This window comes from Pleurodeles waltl, chromosome 1_2, assembly GCF_031143425.1.
Source record: "Pleurodeles waltl isolate 20211129_DDA chromosome 1_2, aPleWal1.hap1.20221129, whole genome shotgun sequence".
Classification (NCBI taxonomy): domain Eukaryota; kingdom Metazoa; phylum Chordata; class Amphibia; order Caudata; family Salamandridae; genus Pleurodeles; species Pleurodeles waltl.
The window spans coordinates 9070668-9092277 of record NC_090437.1 but is presented as its reverse complement, the minus strand read 5'-3'; positions in this window follow the sequence as shown (position 1 = coordinate 9092277).

Genomic DNA, 21610 nt, shown 5'->3' with positions numbered 1-21610 from the left:
CTAAATCAATAGCCCCCTCAGAGACTAACACAGCCTCTGTGGCCTCCCTAACAAGGCCAACCCCAACTAAGTTACCAATAGTGAGCCCAGCTACTCCCTTGGATTGGCTATTAGTAGGTTTGCTCCCACCACCACTGCTATTAGTAGGGACACTAGGTGTAGCAGTAGGGGTTGTAGTGGTAGGAGGCTTGGTGCCTTTCTTTGGACAACGGGGATCTGTTGTCCAATAGCCTTTTATTTTACATAAATAGCACCATGGTTTCTTTTCCTTGTTCTGATTAAAAGAGGATTTGGGCCCACCATCCCCTCCAGAGTGTTTTTGTGGGCCTGATGAAGACTCATTTTTAGATTTGTCCCCACCCTTGTCAGAAGACTTACCATCCTTCTTTTTGTTGCCATCTTTGTCACCCCCTGTATGAACTTTTCTGTTCACCCTTGTTCTGACCCATTTGTCTGCCTTCTTTCCCAATTCTTGGGGAGAGGTCAGATCAGAGTCCACCAAGTACTGGTGCAACAAATCAGACACACAATTATTAAGAATATGCTCTCTCAGGATCAAGTTATACAGGCTGTCATAATCAGTAACTTTACTGCCATGTAACCACCCCTCCAAGGCCTTCACTGAATGGTCAATGAAATCAACCCAGTCTTGTGAAGACTCCTTTTTGGTCTCTCTGAACTTTATCCTGTACTGTTCAGTGGTTAAGCCATAACCATCCAGGAGTGCATTCTTAAGAACTTGGAAATTATTAGCATCATTTTCTTTCACAGTAAGGAGCCTATCCCTACCTTTTCCACTAAATGATAGCCATAGGATAGCAGCCCACTGCCTTTGAGGGACATCCTGTACAACACAGGCCCTCTCAAGTGCAGAAAACCACTTGTTAATGTCATCCCCCTCCTTATAAGGGGGAACTATCTTATGCAGATTCCTGGAATCATGCTCTTTTGCAGGATGACTATGGGGAATACTGCTGCTGCCACCATGGGTTTCTAATCCCAGTTTCTGTCTCTCCTTCTCTACTTCTAAAGTCTGTCTATCCAAATCCAGCTGTTGCTTCTTGAGCTTCAGTCTGGTTTGTTCCACTCTCAATCTATTGAGCTCCCTTTCTAACAATCTGTCATCAGGGTGGGTGGGAGGGACATGCCTTGAAACAGAAGTATGGTGAGAATGGACAGAAGGAGACCTGTCCCTTACAGAAGCCACCCTAACAGCTTGGCTAACAGAAACATCACTACCAGTATGGTGAGAATAAATGCTTTTGCTATGATGTGAGACAACACTATTTATATGGTGTGGCTCATCATCATTACCAACTATGCTAGACTGTCTAGTAATGGGCAGGCTAGGAAGTTTCTTTCCTGAATCTTTTCCTGGGGGAGTCCCTGGATCAGATTGAGAACCATTAGCTACTTTTTCACCAGATTGGGCACTTATGGCCTTATCCTGTACTCTAAGCATGTTAATTAACAGTTCTAAGGAAGGATTGTTCCCTACACTCAAACCTCTCTCTATGCAGAGATTCCTTGCTCCTTTCCAGCTAAGGTGATCATATGCAAGTTTGGACAGATCAACATTTTGGCCTGTGCCAGACATTTTTAGAGAGAGTTAAAGTGATAGTAAAAGATAAAAAGTTTGTCAGAGCTTTTAGAAAGACAGAGAAAAAAAACTTTTTAAACTTTTTGGAACTTTTTTTTAAAGTTAGGAGTACTTTTCAGCACTTAGAAAAGAGTGAAAAGAGGAAATGCTAAACTTTTTGGCTATGTGTATATACACTGACCTTGTTTTGTATTTTTTTCTCTTATGAAAAGTACAATGACAAGAGTGGTAAGTAGTCTCAAAGCACTTATCCCACCGCTGCACAACCAATGTAGGAGGCTGGACTGGCTTGTAGTGAGTACCAAGGGGTACTTGCACCTTGCACCAGGCCCAGTTATCCCTTATTAGTGTATAGGGTGTCTAGCAGCTTAGGCTGATAGATAATGGTAGCTTAGCAGAGCAGCTTAGGCTGAACTAGGAGACGTGTGAAGCTACTACAGTACCACCTAGTGTCATATGTACAATATCATAAGAAAACACCATACACAGTTATACTAAAAATAAAGGTACTTTATTTTTATGACAATATGCCAAAGTATCTTAGAGTGTACCCTCAGTGAGAGGATAGGAAATATACACAAGATATATATACACAATAGCAAAAATATGCAGTATAGTCTTAGAAAACAGTGCAAACAATGTATAGTTACAATAGGATGCAATGGGGAAACATAGGGATAGGGGCAACACAAACCATATACTCCAAAAGTGGAATGCGAACCACGAATGGACCCCAAACCTATGTGACCTTGTAGAGGGTCGCTGGGACTATTAGAAAATAGTGAGAGTTAGAAAAATAACCCTCCCCAAGACCCTGAAAAGTGAGTGCAAAGTGCACTAAAGTTCCCCTAAGGACAAAGAAGTCGTGTTAGAGGAATAATGCTGGAAAGACACAAACCAACAATGCAACAACTGTGGATTTCCAATCTAGGGTACCTGTGGAACAAGGGGACCAAGTCCAAAAGTCACAAGCAAGTCGGAGATGGGCAAATGCCCAGGAAATGCCAGCTGCGGGTGCAAAGAAGCTTCTACTGGTCAGAAGAAGCTGAGGTTTCTGCAGGAACGAAAAGGGCTAGAGACTTCCCCTTTGGTGGACCAATCTCTCTTGCCGTGGAGAGTCGTGCATAAGTGTTTTCCCGCCAAAAGAACGCCAACAAGCCTTGCTAGCTGCAAATTGTGCGGTTAGCGTTTTTGGACGCTGCTGAGGCCCAGGAGGGACCAGGAGGTCGCAAATTAAACCAGCAGAGAGAGGGGACGTCGAGCAAGACAAGGAGCCCTCTCTGAAGCCGGTAGCACCCGGAGAAGTGCCAGAAACAGGCACTACAAGGATGCGTGAAACGGTGCTCGCTGAAGTTGCACAAAGGAGTCCCACGTCGCCGGAGACCAACTTAGAAAGTCGTGCAATGCAGGTTAGAGTGCCGTGGACCCAGGCTTGGCTGTGCACAAAGGATTTCTGCCGGAAGTGCACAGGGGCCGGAGTAGCTGCAAAGTCGCGGTTCCAAACAATGCAGCCCAGCGAGGTGAGGCAAGGACTTACCTCCACCAAACTTGGACTGAAGAGTCACTGGACTGTGGGGGTCACTTGGACAGAGTTGCTGGATTCAAGGGACCTCGCTCGTTGTGCTGAGAGGAGACCCAAGGGACCGGTAATGCAGCTTTTTGGTGCCTGCGGTTGCAGGGGGAAGATTCCGTCGACCCACGGGAGATTTCTTCGGAGCTTCTGGTGCAGAGAGGAGGCAGACTTCCCCCACAGCATGCACAAGCAGGAAAACAGTCGAGAAGGCGGCAGGATCAGCGTTACAGAGTTGCAGTAGTCGTCTTTGCTACTATGTTGCAGGTTTGCAGGCTTCCAGCGCGGTCAGCAATCGATTCCTTGGCAGAAGGTGAAGAGAGAGATGCAGAGGAACTCAGATGAGCTCTTGCATTCGTTATCTAAAGTTTCCCCAGAGACAGAGACCCTAAATAGCCAGAAAAGAGGGTTTGGCTACCTAGGAGAGAGGATAGGCTAGCAACACCTGAAGGAGCCTATTAGAAGGAGTCTCTGACGTCACCTGGTGGCACTGGCCACTCAGAGCAGTCCAGTGTGCCAGAAGCACCTCTGTTTCCAAGATGGCAGAGGTCTGGAGCACACTGGAGGAGCTCTGGACACCTCCCAGGGGAGGTGCAGGTCAGGGGAGTGGTCACTCCCCTTTCCTTTGTCCAGTTTCGCGCTAGAGCAGGGGCTAAGGGGTCCCTGAACCGGTGTAGACTGGCTTATGCAGAATTGGGCACATCTGTGCCCAACAAAGCATTTCCAGAGGCTGGGGGAGGCTACTCCTCCCCTGCCTTCACACCATTTTCCAAAGGGAGAGGGTGTCACACCCTCTCTCAGAGGAAGTTCTTTGTTCTGCCATCCTGGGCCAGGCCTGGCTGGACCCCAGGAGGGCAGATGCCTGTCTGAGGGGTTGGCAGCAGCAGCAGCTGCAGTGAAACCCCAGGAAGGGCAGTTTGGCAGTACCAGGGTCTGTGCTACAGACCACTGAGATCATGGGATTGTGCCAACTATGCCAGGATGGCATAGAGGGGGCAATTCCATGATCATAGACATGTTACATGGCCATATTCGGAGTTACCATTGTGAAGCTACATATAGGTAGTGACCTATATGTAGTGCACGCGTGTAATGGTGTCCCCGCACTCACAAAGTTCAGGGAATTGGCTCTGAACAATGTGGGGGCACCTTGGCTAGTGCCAGGGTGCCCTCACACTAAGTAACTTTGCACCTAACCTTTACCAGGTAAAGGTTAGACATATAGGTGACTTATAAGTTACTTAAGTGCAGTGTAAAATGGCTGTGAAATAACGTGGACGTTATTTCACTCAGGCTGCAGTGGCAGGCCTGTGTAAGAATTGTCAGAGCTCCCTATGGGTGGCAAAAGAAATGCTGCAGCCCATAGGGATCTCCTGGAACCCCAATACCCTGGGTACCTCAGTACCATATACTAGGGAATTATAAGGGTGTTCCAGTAAGCCAATGTAAATTGGTAAAAATGGTCACTAGCCTGTCAGTGACAATTTGGAAAGAAATGAGAGAGCATAACCACTGAGGTTCTGATTAGCAGAGCCTCAGTGAGACAGTTAGTCACTACACAGGTAACACATTCAGGCACACTTATGAGCACTGGGGCCCTGGGTTACCAGGGTCCCAGTGACACATACAACTAAAACAACATATATACAGTGAAAATTGGGGGTAACATGCCAGGCAAGATGGTACTTTCCTACACTTGGCCTTTGACAGGCAGTATACCTTGCCCATCCATTTGTTAGCCTCCTCTATAAATAAGCACTGTCAAGTCCATTTGATAATGTACATTGGACTTGGAATGGAGTCCTGACCTTTAAACAAGACCTGGATCCAACCCCTGTTGCCACCGCATCCACTGTGCACAGCTTTGGTCTGTGTGAAGGAAGATGGTGGTGCTGACCCTTCTCATTGCAGCCTCCCCAGTAATGAATCAAGAGTCGGGGAGAGTTCTTTAAAAAACACAAAAGTCTCGTCCATGTACTGCCTTGGCTTGCGCAGGGCCACAGGGGCTGAAATCACTTTGGATTTTCTGCCTTCAATTACACTCTCAGGACAGGAGGGGGGTGTAGGGATTTTTGGACAGCAACTTTAATATTCTAACTCTAGTTCTAGAATAGCAGGAGACAGTGAAACTTCCCCCAAAGTAGCCCAGGAAGCCAATTTACTATTCTTTCGCAAGTCCTATAAATATTTTGGGCAAAGTTAAAAAATCTCCAAGTATATTTAAAAAAAGAAACTTTAAATTTCCCTGGGATTGTGGCTTAAGGCAAGATGCTAGAAATACCACTGAGAATGTATTTGGCTAATGCCCCTCCCCATGATCATTGTCCATGATGTTGGGTGTGATTACTGGGTTATATAGGATGAACTCTCCCAATAATGTTTGATTGCAATTCTGAGTTCGCCAGGATAGAATTACCTTTCCTGCTCACTATCAGACAATCAATTTAACCTGTTTACTTCAGTGGCTCACAATCCTAGTTTTCCTTGCTTTGAATTCCTTCTTTCATTTCAGGCAAGGTCCCAGTCATTTCTACCCCAGTTATCTGTGAGATAGCAACACACGACTACGATTTAGCATAGTGTTGTCTTCTCCTGGTCCATGGATTTTTCCCGCTCTTCCTTTCACATCATCTCAGCATCTCGGCCTCAGAGGTTCTACCTAGAAGTGCAGTGCTTTTAGATGCTTACTCCGGCCCTGGGGTCTCTGTATTGCTTTGTTTCTTCCTTCCTGACGCTCCTTGTCTCGTCTGCCAGACCTAACATCAGCCTGGTTCTATTGTCAGGGAGAAATTAGAGCAGGGTCGGAAGCTCCCAATTCCTAAATCCCATTCCTCTTTTCAGACCAGTGACCTGGGGAGAGGGCCACGTGAGAACATAACACTCCCATACCATTTGACACCACCTGGCCCTGCCCGTTGACCGGGCTCTCATAATGTAGGTAACACCACCTCCCCCCAAAAAAACCTTAAACACAGACTTCTAACCTGACTTTTGATTGACTTTTTTTTACCAGCCCTGATATGAGACTGAGTCTGCCCTAGAACCACTGACCCAGCATGAGGCTGGTTCTAGTGCCGAGCCATCGGCCTGCCATGTGACGGAGAGATTATGCTTCAGCCCTTCCCAGCCTGACATTAGACTAACTCTTCTCAAACACCACATACTTTTCATGCATATGTTTCTGCCCAAATCCCACTGGTGGGTCAAGTGATTGGCACCCGCCCCCCAACAGACCTGGTATTTGTCAGGGCTATGCTACAGGTCTGCCAACCTAACATGTCATAGGACCTGTCCCATTCACACTAGCCTGACGAGACTGGTTTGCCCCAGCTATACCGGTCTGATGTGCAAACAGGCCTTATAGCTTTCGTGCTGGCTTGTGTGTGTTCACATTAAGTAACAAAGACTGCACGTTCACCTGAAAAATCTCAGAAACTGTGCATTGCAGCCATTCCGTTTACAAAAACGTGCTAGGTGATTTTTTCCCTTTAAAATGTGAATACTTAATGCTCGTTCCGCCATCTGCGGGCATTCATCAGCAGGCTTTATCTTTTGTGGTACAGACTCTATTTTATATTTTTTAATGGTCTAAAAAGGAACAACTCGGATGTTCCACATAAAGGAAAGGCAACAGGTGAATGCCATCTATTCCCAGTTCACATAGTTATCTCATAGAATCTAATCGCAATGGCATGTAGTAAACATCTATACAGCACACTTTTGTCGAGGTTCACCTGAGAATACCCCCAATTTCTCTTCAGTTACCTTTGCATCATGATGTTGTTATCACAATCTACCCCCAATCACTCTTTGGCTGACACTGTAGACTGTTCCCCTGCCTCGATGCTAGGTCCGTGTCACACAATTTCCACATTATTTTTGCAGTGCTATTTAGCGTAAACTTGGCCCAAGGGCATTACAACTCCTTACATGAGCACCAGATAACATTCCACAAGGTGGCATTAATTTTTTCAAATAAAAAGAACAGCTGATGGACAGAATGCTGAACAAATCAAACATTCATCCCCAATCACAGATTTGGGTTTAATACATTGTTTTTTCACTCCACATGTCAACCTTGTTTGGACCCAGCCATATGCAAATCAGTGTTGACCCTGCTCCCCATAGGAATAGTCCAGTCCAACTGGCATGTCACATTCTCCCTGGACCGGAACCAAGCATCCTACGACCATTTTCAGAGTATCACCCCTTATCAGTGAGGCTAGTTGGAATCCAGTGGCACAGTGAGCACGGGACCCACGTCTGGGCATCTCCTTACCACTTAGGGTGACAAAAGCAAAAAGGAAAAAGAAAAGATGATGGATGGATGGAATGCTGAACAAATTAAACATTCACCCTCAGTCACAGATCTGGTTTAATCCATCGTTTTTTTCTTACAATGCCACCCTTGTTTGGACCCAGCCATATGCAAATCATTCTTGATCCTTCTCCCCATTGGTACAGTCCAGTCTGAACTGCGAATCCAGGTGCTCCCTAAACCGGAATCAACCATCCTGGGGACCAGTTTCAGAGTCCCTAATCAGCCAGGCTAGCTTAAGTCAAGTGGCACAGTAAGCAATGGAGCCATGGTTGGGAATACCCTTCCCACTTAGAGAGACAAAAGCAAAAAGGTGGCCAGAATGCTGAACATGGCAGTTCCTGTCAATGTATTTTACTGTATGCTGCAGGACTGCATCGGAAGAGCGAAGTCCTGCAGCAAACAATATTTTGTTCCTCCTAAAAAGAAAATCCAGAAATAGGATTTTCTTTCTGATAAAAAAAAGTAATGCCCTTCTTGCCATGGGAGGCTTCTCCCATGGTGAAGGGAACATTGGAATGGTTTTACTGTTCCTTACTGTCAGGCTTTACCAGGCAGTAAGAGACAGTAAAAATGGCTACATATCCACCCATCTAAATTGGGTGGCCTGACGTAGCCATTGCTCTGATGCCCCTTACTCCCCAGGGCAGGGAAGTCGGACATGTTTGGCTACAGCTGATACAGAGTAGTACCCACCATGGTGAAAGGTAATCACCTCCCACAATTAAATTTGGAAGGCGGGCCACTATATTGGCGGGGGGGAACTCCCCTGCAGTTGTAGTCCAGAAACCTTCCTCTAGCAATAAACAGGTTGAAAGTTGTTTGGTTGCCTGCACAGCCCACAGCAGTCTCACTGCATATGTCTGGCCTGTTATAACACAATACACATTCAGGTGAACAGTTGCTAGTTTGTCTTCCCTGTTGGCTAGAAATCCCTGCAGGGTAGAAAGTTTGTGAAAATGTCTGTAAATATGCACTGCATTCTGGTTGATTGGGGATTCGGACACATCTTATTGGTCCATTGCCCATTGTCAAAGCAACCTTTTTATCATAGATACTCACCATCCATCACTGGTACTTTACAGCAGTAACTGATGACAAGACACATAGGGTCCAGGACTTCGAGTTACTCTTTCCATTCATGATTTCCAAAATAGTATCCTTGAAGATTTTGGTGTCTATAAGATACCAAACGTCAAGTACCATTGCATCTCCCAGTAAGAGCTGGCACTCTGATCTTTGGGTGGGACCAATGTGGACTCGTTACTGCCCCCCTAAACTGTGTCCTAGAACTTCATGTCCAGCAGGAGTTCTTGGGTCCCTGAGAAGCTGGACACACTAGTGACTTCAGTGTCTGCCCCGTTTCCCTTTGCAACACCACTGCATCCGTTATCAATGGGTGAAGCTCCTGACCATTTTTGGGTTGTAGGCTGTAGATATTTGAGTGCAATTGCTACAGCATTGGCTCATGCCCACTGAGCTACCCACATTACCCCTGAGCTAAAGAGGAAATGAGGATATCATATGTAATATTTAATTGCGCTACTACTGCGGGAAAGAGACTCCTCGCCTCCTCTCTACTAGCTGAACAAGAAAGGCTGACAGAAGCTTAATTTATTCATTTGTGTTATTTATTAGAGATGTGCGAAATTCGCATAATTTTCCAGTGCAATTATGCAAAATGTTTGGAAAAGTATGCAAAACTATTCATAATTATGTGAGGATTGTAATACGGCATTTAGAGCTATTTTCTTAGCGTAAAATGCATGAACGCATCCAAAATGGACAGAAGCGTGCGGAAAATAACAACAGACTATGAACAGGAGCCGCAAAGAGCCACTCGCACTCTGTTCTTTGTTGTTCCTAGGCTCCCGCTATTGGACTTTTAATTACGCAAGTGGGTTTAATGGAGTACATTTGAGAATTTTGCTTAACAAATTGAAAGCAAAGTTCCCAAAAGTATGTGAATTATGTCAGAGTAATTTACATTTTGCCCAGGCCTAGCATTTATATAATGCAGACCTACCCAAAGGGCAGTATAGCGATTTACATGCCTCATATTAGAAATCAGCACATAACAGAAAGGATAACGCTAAAGATAAAAGCTAGGTTTCTCTCTTCACTAACAATTGCATAAGGCATAGAATGAAGAGGTGGTATTAATCATTTATCCCATCAGGCATTTCCCTGTGGCCCTGGAGCCACTTGAGTCCAGTTCTGAAGACGTGGCTGCCACCTCTGTCCCCTGATTCACAGAGTTATTGCAGACGGCACAGCTGCTATAAAATGAGAGAGAGTACGAGGCAGAAAAAGGGAAAATGAACGAATGGTAAAAGAACAGAAGGAATGACGCAGGTTTGAACACTTCTTTACTGTCGGGTCATGAAAGCAAGCCAGAAGTCTTGGCGGGCACTGTAGTAGGTGTGTAATCCAATAACAGAAAAAATAAGAAAATACTTTTTATTAATATATGGGATACTGTCCAGCAGGCAGCTAGCCATATTGCCTGGAATCCATGCACTGTGCCTGCCTCCTCTGCCTGGTGATCTTACTCACACATGCAGATCCCAGTGCCTAGTCACCTCTTCAACGTCACTGAAAGGCGCGCTCTACACGTTAGAATTAGCCATAGGCAAAGAGGGGATGATGGTATATTTGTGCATACGTGGATATGGTAAGGCTATACTGGACCTAATGAAGCATATGTGACTGTACTGAGTACACAAGGTCGTACTATTTCCCATTAGGAAATTGTTGGACATGGAAGGCCATGAATATTATTCTGTTGCTGTACAAGCACAAAGGGGGTCTGATTTAGCCATACAAGATCATGCTCCGGCATAGTAGCTGACACCTTAGCACATTAGGGTGTACCCAGTGTTTGGCATATGAGACTTTACCTTTGCTTATTACATTGTGCTTGAGCATATGACCCTAGAGTAGTCGTATGAGACGTATTTAGGGATGTAGTGCTGTCCATTGGCAAGTGGGTTGTACCAAGACGAGTGAAGCTATACCTGGCCATATGATAACACACCTAGGCATATGAAGCTACTCCTGGGCATTTAAGGCTGTGCCTTACCATCCAAGATTACTAGTGGATGTCTGAGGCTGCAGCTGGGCATATGAAACTAACCAAGCACTTGATGGTTGTGCACATACGTATTCAGGCCCAAAATATCACTGTCTTTTATGTCACATGAAAGGGTCCCTTCAGTATTTCATTGAATTGACATTCTAATATTCTCTGGTGTTTGCTTATGAAAATACTAAAAACATTTTTGGCAATGCTTTAGTAATAGATTCTCAAATTCTAGGAAATAAGCATATATGACACATTTTTACATTTAAGCAAAACTGGTTAAACTAAAAGTTTTTTTGTTTGACCTGACAATATGACTATACATTTTTAATTCAGCAACTTAGTGCTATCTGAAGTGTACATAGTATATTCTGGGAAACATGCCACTGACAGCCTGGACTCTGACTTTGCAGCCCATTCGCTCACCTCATACTTTTAGATACGGTTCAAAACATTTCTTGTGCCTAGGGCAGGAATCACTGCGTTCCAGAAAACAAGCAATCTGTCTTCATAAAATTCGTTGTAATCACTCGTGCAGTATAAGGAAACATGTCCCAAAGGAACACTTATTTAGATTGTCAGTATTGAATATTGGACAGCTTACTTGAGGTATGTGCGGTGTGCTACAATGTTTGAGGCTCTTGTGGCAGATAAGCACACTTCAGTTCAATGACAATAGTGTACTGCGTCGTTGCTTTTTAAAGAAGGTTCCTCTCAAATATGCAAGACAGAAAGAAGTTTTTATAAGCCTTCAGGTAGTTGAAAAATCGTAGAAACTGAGTTGTCCTTCACTCAGTCACATCTCGTGCTGTCAGTCTCAGAGCACGCGCCCTGACGTCATGGACCTGCCTGATCAAGCCCCTATCATCACACCTGCCAAGACAAATTCATTCCTGGCATTTCCTCGTCCTTAAAGGTAAATGGGACACATTGAGAGAAGTTAAACATCCTGTGGCAAGCACAGTACAAAAGCATATCTTTTGAGTCTGTTGACAGAGTTTCGATGGGGCAGTTTGTGTGTTTATCTCGCTTTTGTCAATTAGCTTCTTTCTAAGACTTGCCATTGCTTGTTGACGACACAGACCACCGGTTGTGAAAAGTAAACTCCACTTGGCTGATGTTGATTTTTTTTTCTTTTTACTTTGGTATGCACTCTCATAAATTGAATAGACCCCCGAGCCCGCTTTCTAAAGATAATGCTGTTTGCATAAGTACCACGAAGAGACTGGAGATATGTGGGGTTTGCCGATCCAGGTGTTCTTAAAAAAAAAAGAAGTGTATTATTTTATGATTATATGCATGCATATGTCCCCTTGAGCGGCTGACCCACTCCCCACACCATAAATTACACTTAAAAAATATAATCCGTTTCATTGATATCATGCAACTAAGTTACTTCTTTATGGAGACAGAAGCCATTTCAGTTCCTTGCTCTCCCCCTTTGTAGGACTCCTTTGGGACCTGTGGGGCTCGCAGCCTGGTGTTTGCTCTGTTTCTTCTCCGTCAGGGCAGCTCCTTTGTGGGTCATATGCCCTGTTTTCCGCCTATGGGGTTCCTCTGTGGGCTTCCTTTTGGTCCTATGGCAGGTTGTGCCTTCCTTGCCTGCTGGGGGCAGTCCATTTTTGTTTTCTGGGGCTCACGGTTTCCCTGCTTGTCTCTTTTGGCTGCTAGAGCCGATGTTCTTGGTCTGTCTTGGGGGCTGGTCATGTGTGCCTTGCCCTTCTGGGAGGGTGTGGTTCTTTGAGGTATGGGAGTATCTCTGCTTATTTTCCTGTCTGAGTACTGGTGTTTTTCAGTGCCTCCGGCCTGGGTGTGTTCGCTGTTGCCAGCCTCTTGGCTCCTTTGGGCTCCATGTTACCTGGCCTCTTTTCTACTCCCCTGGCTTCTGGGTTGGTCGGGCTGCCTGGGAGGTGCTTGGTGTTCTTCTGCCCCAGTCTTGTATTTTTTGGGGGATTGTTTGTCTGGGGTTTGACCGTATGTGATCTGCTCCCTGCACCCTCATTAAGGCTTCTCCTTTTCTGATGTCTTCCTTCCCGTGTTCCTCCGGTGCGGCTGGCGTAGGGCTCCGCTGTTCTGATTGCAGGGTGGATGGCTGCCTTGTCTGCTAGGTGTGTGGTGGGGGCTGTCTGTTTTTCCTTTAACGTTTTTTTGTCCTGCTGGGAACTGGTGTTTGCCTTTGGGTTCCTCTGTTTTTGCTCTGCTACCTTTCTCCCTCTTGTGGTTTGCAGGTTGTGCCTGACGCCTCCCTCTGGGATGCTGTTTATTGTCTGTGGGCTGCTGTTTTGCTGCTCCCTTCTGATGGTTCTCTGGGTGCTGCTGGCCCCATTCCAGTTGCTGAGCTGAACTTCCTGGGCCCTGTGGTGCCAGTGCCTGGCTGGGTGCTGGTTGGGGACTGTGATTTGGTCTGTCCCTGCTGTTCTGGGTTTCGGTTGTTGCAGCATGGTTCCTGTTACCTTTGGGGTTCTTTGTGCGGTGGATGTCATGCCTCCTCTTTTCAACTCTCTTTCAAGCTCAGTTGGGTTCTGTGCTTTGGGGATACCCTATCAACACAAAAGGATGATGGACGGAGTGCTGAACAATGCAAACACTCAACCCAGTCACAGATCTGAGTTTAATCCATTGTACTTTGGCTCACCATGCCACCCCAGTCTTCACCCTGTTCCTCAAGGGAACAGTCCAGCCCGAACTGCCAAGCCAGGTCCTCCCTGGACCAGAAATAAGCATCCTGGGACCGGTTTCAGGGCTTCACTCTTCATCAGCCAGGCTAGCTTGAATCCAGTGGCACAGTGAGCAAGGGACCCACGTCTGGGCATACTCTTCCCACTTAGGGCAACTTTAGCAACACAAACGGATGATGGACGGAGTACTGAACAATGCAAACACTCATCCCCAGACACAGATCTGGGTTTAATCTATCATTCTTTTGCTCACCATGCCACCCCAGTTTGGACCCAACCATATGCAAATCAGTCTTGACCCTGTTCCTCATGGGAACAGTCCAGGTCGAACTGCCAAGCCAGGTCCTCCCTGGACCGGAAACAAGCATTCTGTGACCAGTTTCAGGGTTTCACCCTTCATGAGCCAGGCTAGCTTGAATCCAGTGGCACAGTGAGCAAGGGACCCACATCTGGGCATACCTTTCCCACTTAGAGAAACTTTAGCAACACAAAAGGACAGAAGAATACCTTTCTGTTGTGTTTCTTTATTCTGCTTGTTCGGTTTTGGGTAGGGGGAACTCCTTTGTTGCACCCCTCTGGGTAGGTGTTTGTCCCCTGTTCTTGGGTCTTCTGCCTGGGCCTGTCTGTCTGTCTCTGGCCAGGTTCTCTGGGCCCGTCTTTTGCGTCTTGGATGGCTGTGGCTTCTTCTTTCTTTTTGGCAAGAGTTCACATTTTGGGAAGTTGCCCTAGTTGCCCCCTGTGTCTGGTCTGGGTCTTTAATGGGGACTTTTTTTGCCTTACTCTCTTGGCCTCACTGCTGGCATGGGCTTTACTGTTTCCTTTCAGTCACCGGTTTCCTCGTTTCTGATTCTGGTATTTTTGCTGGCCCTTTTTGGGGTCTGTGCTGTTTTTTTTGCTGCTTCCCTCCAGTGTGATCATCATGGTGGTGTCCTTGGGGTTTCTTGCGGCTGGCTTTCCTTCTCTGAGGTTCCTCCTTGTCTTTGGTTGGGAGGTTCCCCTACAGTGGGGTGGGTTTAGTTTGGTGTGTTCTTTGGTGTTTCTCCTCTGTTTTCCAGTTTGTTTTGGTGGTCACCTTGAGGGAAGTTTTGTGGCTTCTTGTTTTCTTGGTGCTTCCGCTGCATTGGTTTCTGCCTGGAAGTTGCCTGGGGCCTCATGGTTACGGTTACGGACCCTCATGCCATGAGCTAAGTGTTCTACTCCAGGTGTGTCTGCAGTCTTTCCCCTTCTTTAGGTTTTCTTCCCCTTCTCGGTTGGGCATAAGTTTGTTTCTGTTTTTTTTCACTCCTCCTGTTGGCCAATGGAGTGGCTGCAGGTTTTTGGGATCAGTCTGGTTGGGGCTCTCTTGCTGATCAGTTTTTTTTCCTTTCTTTCTGCCCCTTCTTTTGTCCCACCTGAGTCCTGGTGGCTTTTTCTTGGTTGCTTGATGTTAGACCTGACAGCCTTAGGTTGGTTATCCCCCAACTTTTTGCCTGCCTCCCTCCTCTTTTCTGACACTTCTTTTGCTGGTTTTAGGACTGCTGCTTAGGGCTGCACTTTATCACTGCTAATCAATGCTAAAGTGCATGTGCTCTTTCCCTCAAAACATGGTAACATTGATTCCTACCCAATTGGCATATTTGATCTACTTGTAAGTCCCCAGTAAAGTACACTACATCTAACCAGGGCCTGCAGATTGAATGCTACTAGTGGGCCTGCAGCACTGGTTGTGCCACCCACATATGTAGTCCCTTAACCATGTCTCAGGACTGCCATTGAAAGGCCTGTGTGTGCAGTTTCACTGCCACTTTGATTTGGCATTTAAAAGTACTTGCCAAGCCGTAAACTCCCCTTTTTCTACATATGTCATCCCTAAGGTAGGCCCTAGGTAACCCATACGTCAGGGTGCTGTGTAGGTAAAAGGCAGGACGTATACCTGTATGTTTTTATATCCTGGTAGTAGAAAACTCCTAAAATCGTTTTCCACTACTGTGAGACCTGCTCCTTTCATAGGCTAACATGAGGGCTATCCTCATATAATGTTTGAGTGGTAAATTCTGATCAGAAAGGGGTAAACATGTCATGTTTAGTAGGTCAGAATGGTAATACAAAATCCTGCCTAAAGGTGAGGTTGGATTTTATATTAGTATTCTAGAAATACCACTTTTAGATAGTGAGCATTTCTCTGCACTTAAAATCAATCTGTGCCTTACAGCCTGTCTCCAGTCCACGTCTGGGTTGGGGTGGTTGACAGCTCCCTTGTGCATTTCACCCAGATAACCACAAACACAGGATACACAGTCACACCTGCACACATCTGTTTACTGAATGGGTCTTCCTGGCCTGGAAAGGTGGAGGGCCTGACACTTACATTTCAAAGGCTAGTGGCCTGCCCTCACACAACCTACTGTCAAACCGGCAACTGGGACCCTGGCAGACAGACCTGTACTGAAAGGGGACCTTGTGCACTTCAAAACCACTCTTTGAAGTTTCCCCCACTTCAAAGGCAATTTTGTGTATATAAACTGGATCCCTGACCGCACCAACTGAGACATTTCCTGGGACAGACACTCTGAACCAGATCCTGCGACCTGCCAAGAGGAGCTGCCTGGCTGCCCAAAGGACTCATCTGGACTGATTTACTGTGAAGGACTGCTGCCTTGCTGTTGCCCTGCTGCTTTGCTGGCCTTTAGCTCTGCTGAGAAGTTCTCTCCAAGGGCTTGGATTGAGCTTTTCTCCTGCCCCTGAATTCCCAGGGCCAAAATGACTTCTGCTCTTCAAGGAAACTCCTTGTGTGGTGAAATTCGACACACAGCCTGCCGGAATCGATGCACAGCCTGCCCAGCGGTGAAAGAATCGCTGCATCCCCAACCAGAACGACGCAGCCTGGTCCCCCAAGTGTAGATCGATGCAGCGCCTGCATTGTGACCAGAAATTTGATGCACAGCCATACCAGATCGACGTATCGCTGAGCAAGAACGACACAGCCCAACTTCCTGCGTGAGGAATCAACGCAGTGCCTGCTGTGCAACAGAAACTCCGACCCATCGTCATACTGGATCGTTGCAGCACCTGTGATTTTGTCCCGCACGCCCAGGATTTCCAATCATCATCCCTGGCTGACAAAAGACCCTGCATCGCAGTGAGGATCCAAGACTGCCTGCCAGAAATCGACGTAAAGCCCTTCCAGCGTGGGAAGAATCAACACATCATCTGTGCGCATCAGGAAATCCAACGCACACCTTCCTTTTTCCACCCATCTCCTCCTCTGCGGTCTTCGTGCGTGTAATTTTGACGCAAACTAGGTACTTTGTGCACACAAGAGACAATTGCTGATTTTTAAGATCTTAAGATTCTTCTTATCATTGCAAAAGTGATATTTCAACTTGTGCTTATCAAATCTGGATCATTTTGACCTTAATATAATAAGAAAAATATCTTATATTTTTCTAAACCTGTGTGGTGTATTTTCGTGGTGTTTTCACTGTGTCATTGCATGATTTATTGCACAAATACTTTACACATGGCCTTCTAAGTTAAGCCTGACTCCTCAGTGCCAGGCTATCAGAGGGTGGGCAAAGGAATGTTTTGGATTGTGTGTGACTTATCCTGAATAGGATTGTGGTCCCTACTTGGACAAGGGTGTGTACCTATGCCAACTAGAAACCCCATTTCTAACACTTGAGGTATCCATGTTGTGGGACTCTCTCTTTTGGTTCCTTCCACTGTGTGGAGTTCTCTTGGGGTTCTGTTTTGTTTTTGGTGGGTTGTTTCCCCTCCTGGGGTGTTCTGGTGTGGATGCCTTGAGGTTGGTTCCCTCCTGGTTGTTTGGTTGCTGTTTTGGGCATTTCTTTGTCGTTTTTCTTTCCCTGGCATTGTTTGAGGGTTTGACCAGGTCTTTTAGCTGTGGAGTTTTCCTGGTCAGGGTCTTCCTCAATCCTTTCTGGGCTTTCTATGATGACCCCTTGGAGCTTTGCATGTTTCTGTGGTAGCCTCCTTCCTGGGGCTTTTTTGTGTTTCCTCTGAAGTCCAGTGTTTTTTTGGGTTTGTTTGGCTTGGGTATTCTCATTAGCAATGAATGGGACAAGGATAACGGGACCAGGAGTAATGAAGATTGCCAGTAAGTAATAGAGCATTACTAAATACCACGAAAGCACAATGAAATTTAGGGTGTACACATTCTGTTATATCAATCTCTTAAATCTTGTGGAGTAGTTCTCCAACTCCCAAGAACAGTTCCCAAATCACTTACACTGTAATAGAGGAACTACAATCATCAAGTGCTCCTTTTTGACACAAGTTCTGCTGAGCCTAAAAATGTTACACACACCATGTTGGAATGTGACATGGAACATAACAAACAAATGGCTGGCTCCATTTTACGCTGTTGGTATGAAAACACCATGCATTTTTCTGTATGTTTCCAATCATAGCATGCTTTTTTCGAGGTACACCATGTCAGTTGAATAATTGAAAGGATACACTGCCCTATCAGATTCAGGTAGAAAACTATTAGGGAACAAAGGCCCAGACTTAAAAAGGCCTAGTACCTTCTTGCACCACATTAGAGTCATTTTTTATGATGCTAATGTGGCTCAATGAGGCCAAATTTGCCGCACCAGATTTACAAAGTGGTGCAATGCATGCATTGCTCCACTTTGTAACCCTTGCGTCACATTATGCTTGTGCCAGGCATAATGTATGAAAGGGGGGCGTTCCCTCGTTAGGGGAACTGCGAAAATGGCGCAGTGGAATCTATGAGATTCCACTGCACCATTTTTAGTGGCTATTGTTAACGCCTGCAGAGAGCAGGCATTAAAATGGGCCACACCATTATTCTTAATGGGCCCCTATGTACGTTACAGGATTAGAGGCAAATTGTTTGGCACTAATCCTGCAATGTACCACAATAGAGTAAAAAATGATGATGCTATTGTCCCTAACCTGTGCCATGGTGTGCCGTATGTAAAATACGGCGCCCACATGGTGGCGTTAGGGGGTTGCTTAGGGGCACAGGAAAAGTGGCGCTGCATATAATGAAGCACCACTTTTCTTAAATTTGGGCCAAAGAACCTTACCCATAGTAATAATCATATTATAAACAAAACCACATTACAATTTTGAGCAATCAGGGTCATATTTTATTCTGTTTAATAGGCACACTGGTTACCATCTTATTCAGACAAAGCTGGACAAAAGGAGTGATTACATATTTGGAATATGGACACCAACATAAACGGCGTGTTTTATAAAATATATTAATACAGTTCAGATTAACATAATAGAATGCATATTGGAGTTCATCAATACACTCCGGCGTTAACCAAACAATCAGAAGAGGACTGAGTTTCGATTTAAACGTCGGAATGACTCTAGGTTGTCAGTTATTATTCAGGAAATTGGTTTAGCATATTTAATGTATATGATCAGCATACTGATAGTTTCCCTGCACGTGCGCTACAGCTGATTTGACGCAATACTTGTCACTCTTCTTAAACTTTATTTTTGTAATGTCAGTTAGAGGCAGCGGCTACACATACCTTTTGCAAGGGGTATCTAGGTGATTCCCTCACAGGTAAGAACGTTAGAATCGATATCATTACGCAAATATTGATAACTATGCTTACTTATCAGAACGCACTATCTGTGTATATATTGATCGAATCTATTTCTTTTCTTGAATGCAGAACAATGTTTTCTTTTATTGTACTACCCAATACCTGAGAAGGTCTTACGGTAAGAATATAAGGAATAGCAAAATGCATATTGGCCAGTAAGTGTTATGGACAAATGGGCGAATGACTGGTTAATGCCAGGGAGTCTTGTGAAGCCTCATAGACCATACGTTGTGACTTTCTTTGAAACTGTTAAATCCAGAAAATGAATTTAGGTAGAATTTCTCAGCCCCCATGAATTTTTCCTTTTATGATTTATTGGCTTTAAACTTGTAAAGATGCACTGTATAGGTGTTTTTCTCAGGCTATGGCGGTCTGTCTGCATTCGTGCTTGCTGCAGGCTGTGTTTGTGGATATACCATTAATCAACAGTAAAAATCGTCTCACCAAACCCTAAAGCAAGACCTCAATCCCCCAAAAGACAGACCCACACACTGACATTTCAGACTAACCCTTCTGGCACTGGCTGGTTGCCCTATCGGCCAGACCACCAGAATTATGCGATTCTGCGGCTGTTGCGTTTCCTGCACAATTATGATTTTACCGATTTTACTGCATAATCCATCATCAGATGCATAATCTGCTTCAAACAGATAACAAGTTTCCAAAATCATGGCAGCATGTGTTCTTTCGAAGTGGAAGACCGTTGGTAAAAGTTTGTTAGTAATCTTTCAGTTGCATATTCCTGCATTTGGTTTTTAAATAGATGCTAATGAGATGAAATAGTTGCCCCCAGGTGTTTTTCCATGAATAAAAAGGACAAAATAGAGAAGTAATTCTTTAAAACAAATTGTGCTGCACAATTTACCTCTAGTGCCGCATAATTTGCCTACTGCCCAGCATAATTTGGTCCTCCTCTGCCGCATTGGCCCTACTGATGGGCCAGTCCTTTTCTTCTCGTAAAAACAATGTAGGACGTTACTGAGAACAATAGAAAGAAAGAAAGAAAGTCAGTTGTAAGAACAATTATTTCCCGGGCCTTACAAGCACTTTGTATTGCTCAGAGAATTTCACTGTCCCATAAACCTCCTGATTACGGGGTCACCTTATCTCTTCTGTATGGGGAGCAGTGGAGTTGCCTGAGGTGGAGTGTGGTGTGGGTTCATCAGGGAACGCAGAGGATGAGTCTGGCTGCAGCGTTCTGAATGCTCTACAGACTCTGTAGGAGGTGTGTGGTGATTCCTACATAGAGGGTGTTGCAATAGTCCAGTTGGCTGGTGAGGAGGGCATGTGTCACAGTGTGTCTTGTATGTAGGGGTAACCATTTGAAGATCTTAGGTAGCATGCACAAAGTGAGGAAGCAGGTGGAAGAAATGGTGTTGATCTGTGATTTCATGGTGAGTTTGTTGTCAATGATGAATCAGAGGTTTCTGGCGTGGTCGGAGGGAGTAGGTGTGGGTCCTAGGTCTGGTGGCCACCAGGAGTCATTCCATGCATTGCTGCTGTTGCCAAAGAACAGTACTTCTGTCTTGTCTGTGTTCAGCTGCAGGCAGTTGTTCTTCATCCAATCCGTGATGCTTCTCATGCATCTGTGAAAGTTGGTTCTGGTGGTGGAGGGGTCATCGATGAGTGAGAGGATGAGTTGGGTGTCATCTGCCTAAGAAATTATGTGTGATCTGACGATGTTGGTCAGCACGATCATATATGCGTTGAAGAGCATGGGGATGAGCCCATAGGAACACCGCAGGTGATCTTCTTGGGTTCGGAGATGAAAGGTGGGAGGTGGATCCTCTGGATTCTTCAGCTGAGGAAGGATGTGATCCATCTTAGCGCGTCCCCTTTGATTCCGATGTAGTGGAGTCTTTCCATCAGCATGTGATGGGATACGGTGTGGAAGGCTGCCAAGAGGTCAAGGTGGATCAAAGCTGCTGTTTCTCCTAGTCAAGGAGTGTTTGGTTGTCGTCAGTGGCTGCGATCAGGGCCGTTAACATGCTGTGACTGCTGTGGAAGCCAGACTGGGAGGCATTTGCTAGGTTGTTTTGCTCTAGGCATGTCATGAGTTGCTTGTTGATGATCTTTTCCAGTTCCTTTGCTGGGAAAGGGAGCACAGATTTGTCTGGTTGTTTTTGGGTTTGCTGGGGTTGGCAAGTGTTTTTTTGAGTAGTGGTCTGACTTCAGTGTGTTTCCAGGCATCGGCAAATGTTGCAGTGGTGACAGAGGCGTTGAGAAGGGTGGTGAGTTCCTGGTCACTTCTTTGTTGCCAATGTTGAAGATGTGGTGTGGGCATGGGTCTGTGAGAGCTCCCGAGTGGACATCATGTTGGAGGTGATGTCCTGGGTAGAGAGGATGTTCCAGGTGGTCAGTGTGGGGTTCGTGTTGGTTACAGTGGTGGTGTATCTGTCGAGGAAGTCTGTAGATGTGGGTTGTGGTTTGAAGTTTCTGTATATGGTTGCAATCTTGTTATGGAAGAAGTGGGTGAGGTTGTCACACGGCTCCTGTGAGGGTGTGATGTTGTTTTCGCTGTTAGATGAGTTGGAGAAGTCCTTAATGATGGTGGAAAGTTCCTTGGCATTGCTGGTGAGGGTTTTGATGCATGCAGCAAGGGGTGTCTTCCTTATTGCCCTCAACAGACTGTGGTAGAGGTTGAGGGAGGTCTTGAAGGCTGCTCTGTCCATGGTGTCCTTGCTGGCGCTTCATCTCCTTTGCAGCTGTTTGCTGTTTCATTTTTGTGTTCTGAGTTCTTGGGTGCTCCAGCTAGCCTTTTTAAAGGA